Raw genomic sequence first — 3,576 nt, 5'->3', positions numbered from 1 at the left:
CTCCAGGGCCAAGAACACTAACCAACCTACGCCGGGAGACCTTCAACCCCTTCCGGTTCACTGTCGACCCTGGACGCACATTGCCATCATTGATCGGTTCTCTATGGCCGTGCATCTGGTGGCCCTCGCCGGACTCCCGTCAGCCAAACATACAGCTGAGCTGATATTAGAGCACGTAGTCCGTCTGCATGGGTTCCCTAAGGACATCGTCTCGGACAGAGGGCCCCAGTTGGGAGTTGTGGGCATACTCCACCCAGGGCAGGAAATTGCTCCAAGAACAGCCATCAGGGCTACCTTGAAACACTGATTCTTCCTCTCTGTCTGTGTTGGTCCAGACAAGGAATGGGACCTCTAACTATTGTAGCTGTTCAGTTCCAGCAGGCTCAATTTCTCAATCAAGTGCTGAGGGATGATTGTACTGGATGCTGAACAGTACAATTCTATTATTTTCAGCCTCTCAAAACACTTCATCACAATAGGTGTGAGGGCAATGGGACGTTAGTAATTGAGACAGGAAACTGTAGACTTTTTCACCATGGGGACAACGGTCATTGTCTTGAGGCACGTAGAAACAACAGCACTGCTCAGAAAAATGTTTAGGATGCTAGCTGTTCTGCACATTCCCTGAACGCTCTGCCAGGAATTTGGTCTGGTCCAGCAGACTTCGTTGACTCTGCATAGAGTTTTCTTAACGTCAGCCACGGACAGACAGAGCACCTGATCATTGTGGGGAGGGTTGGTCTTCATCATGTTGTTCTGTACCATGACCCGAACGAGTACTAATCCTTATATTGGTGCTCTGAATCGACACTCTCACCTTAGAACTACGGGGGGGGGGAGGGGTAGGGGACTTGAGCATCTTATAATGCTGTTTCCCCCTCTCTTGCCATTCTTGTAGGAGGGTGATAATATAGGTAACTTTGAAATGGTCTGTGAGAAATTATGCAGCCAGAGAGTGCGGAGTTAAGAGGTGTATGTGGCGTGAGTCTGATGGAAATTTTAATCTCAGACTCGGTGTGAGAGAGGTGAACCCATAGATGAACGTGGTTTAAATAGGCGGTAGAGATGATCCGTAATAGCGCACAGTTGTGCAGAGAGTGGAGAGTAAGGCGGGGAGAACAGATAAAGTTGACCTTTGCATGGAATTGTACATCGGTATTATTTACATGATACTGCATTATTATTATTAGTAGTAGTAGTAGAGATAGTGAGGCACATTTTATACAAGAGTTTAAACAAGGTTTTTAAACAATAAATATAAATCTTTGTGCCAAAGCTAAACTAACAAACACTGCAATCTAAATATATTTATTTCCCCGTTTTTTTACTACTACAAATTATAATTTATATTATTAAAAAAGCTAAATTTTCTTTAAATTATGATATAATTTGTAAAGTATTTTATGTAAAATACAGCCACAGTATGCTCCTAAATTGTGTGTAACAACACTTAACCTCTTATTTAATATTATTGTTTTAATATTTAAACCTTAATATTCCTCACTGAAGAGAGAGCAGCTACAGATGTAGCTATTAAGAATGCGCCTCAAGAAAAGGGATCTATGGAGTTAATTATGTGCCAAAATTTAACAAACACAATCTGCTTTGCAAAGAAAAAACCGACTTTCTCACAAATTCAGCGTTTTGCAAACAAACACAATCCGATTTGCAAAGAAAAAAATTCAACTTTCTCACAAATGCACCCACGGTATTTTCTCACAAATGCACCCAACCTATTTTCTCACAAATGCAATGGAGCAACTTCCTCTTCCAAAACAGCAGATGGCGCTATCAGCGCTATTAAAATGCAACTGTGGTTTGATATAACTGTATTCCCCTACAGGGCTCTATCCTAAAGATAGTGGATTATTAATATGTCTGGCTGTCTGGATATATAATGGACACCTCAAAACTGTTCCCCACTCATATTCCTCTGGGACATAAGGGTAAACCATATAAACACGTTGTTTGAGGTCTCGAATAGAGTAAATTGACCGATAGCGCCATCTGCTGTTTTGGAAGAGGAAGTTGCTCCATTGCATTTGTGAGAAAATAGGTTGGGTGCATTTGTGAGAAAATACCGTGGATGCATTTGTGAGAAAATACGGAGGGTGCATTTGTGAGAAAATACGGAGGGTGCATTTGTGAGAAAGTTCAATTTTTTTCTTTGCAAATTGGATTGTGTTTGTTTGCAAAACACTGCATTTGTGAGAAAGTCGTTTTTTTCTTTGCAAAGCAGATTGTGTTTGTTTGTTAAATTTTGGCACATAATTAACTCCATAGGGATCGCATGAAACGCCGCCGCAGTGCGCAGACAGATGTAAAGTTCACAGGCACATGGCATACGTTACTTGTATGGGGCAGTCTGTGTTTCAGTCTCAAGTATTGCATGTCTACTGAAGCCGCTAATTTATTAATCTCTCTCGGGCGCCAATTAACACAAGCGACAGAGCTCATAAACGTGTCAAGCTGAAACTCTAAATACTGATATTTTTCTTCGTTTTTATTTCTTTTTCTTTTGAATCAATAATAATTCTTCTTTGACTGTGCTTTTTTCATTCATTATTATTATTATTATTATTATTATTACTATTATTACCTTTTATTTTTGTTTTAGCATCACTTTATGTGCATAGTATCACTATGTTTGACTGCACAGTTAAATGCAGGTATATATTTTTGATCTGTTTATTTGTTTTTATTTTGTGACTTGATTCTGAGCTTCAGCAGTATGAATGGGAGCAAATAAATATATATGTAATAAATATAAATATAAAATTGCCATAAATATAAATAGTTAAGCACTATTTTGTGCATGATTAAACTCAATGCAGTTATTGTAATTTTCTCTGTCCTCTTAGAAAATACAGAACCTAAGCCATGCAGGTGTATGGTGAATGCTTGGTGTGGATGTCGCTTGCAAAATCTCACTCCAAGCTTTTCTGAAAAGTTGGCAGCTATGCTGCACATATTTTAAGAATACAAATTGTATGGTAAATTTGTCATTAGGCTTTATTATGAAATTTACAAAAATTACCAAACTACAGACATTTTAGACTCGACCAATCAGCTCTCTCTAAGCCCCCGGCTGTGAAAGGCTACAGCATCTCCCGGGAATCTAACTAACTATCACTTTGGCGAGCACTTTACAACTGCGCCGCTCAGGGGCAGATTAAAACATTTTTATTATGCATTAGACTTTAACATGTCATATAACTTTTAATTATGTTTAATCATGACTGTTTTCATTAAAATATCACTTTATTTTGTCATTAGCTTCATCTACATTAAATATAAAGATTTTTGGCTGCCATTACCATCGTCTACCAAGCTCTCCAGCGTTCATAACAAATTCGCATCGACCTAGATTCTGGAGCCAATTCAGCTCAGTGGAATGGGGGCCTACCTTTACTAGATATTAAAATAAAGGTCATTCAATTATTAAAGTAACATGACTCACAACACAAACACAAGACACTAGATAAAATCTCTTCTATATTTATTGTAAAGAGGCAATAAAAGTGGATGAACATGTGAGAGTATGAGGATAAGGACTTATCAATGAAAAGAGGTGGT

The sequence above is a fragment of the Clarias gariepinus genome, chromosome 20 (genome assembly GCF_024256425.1).
Source record: "Clarias gariepinus isolate MV-2021 ecotype Netherlands chromosome 20, CGAR_prim_01v2, whole genome shotgun sequence".
Taxonomy (NCBI): domain Eukaryota; kingdom Metazoa; phylum Chordata; class Actinopteri; order Siluriformes; family Clariidae; genus Clarias; species Clarias gariepinus.
The sequence above is the reverse complement of the archived record's forward strand: the minus strand, read 5'-3'. Positions refer to the sequence as shown.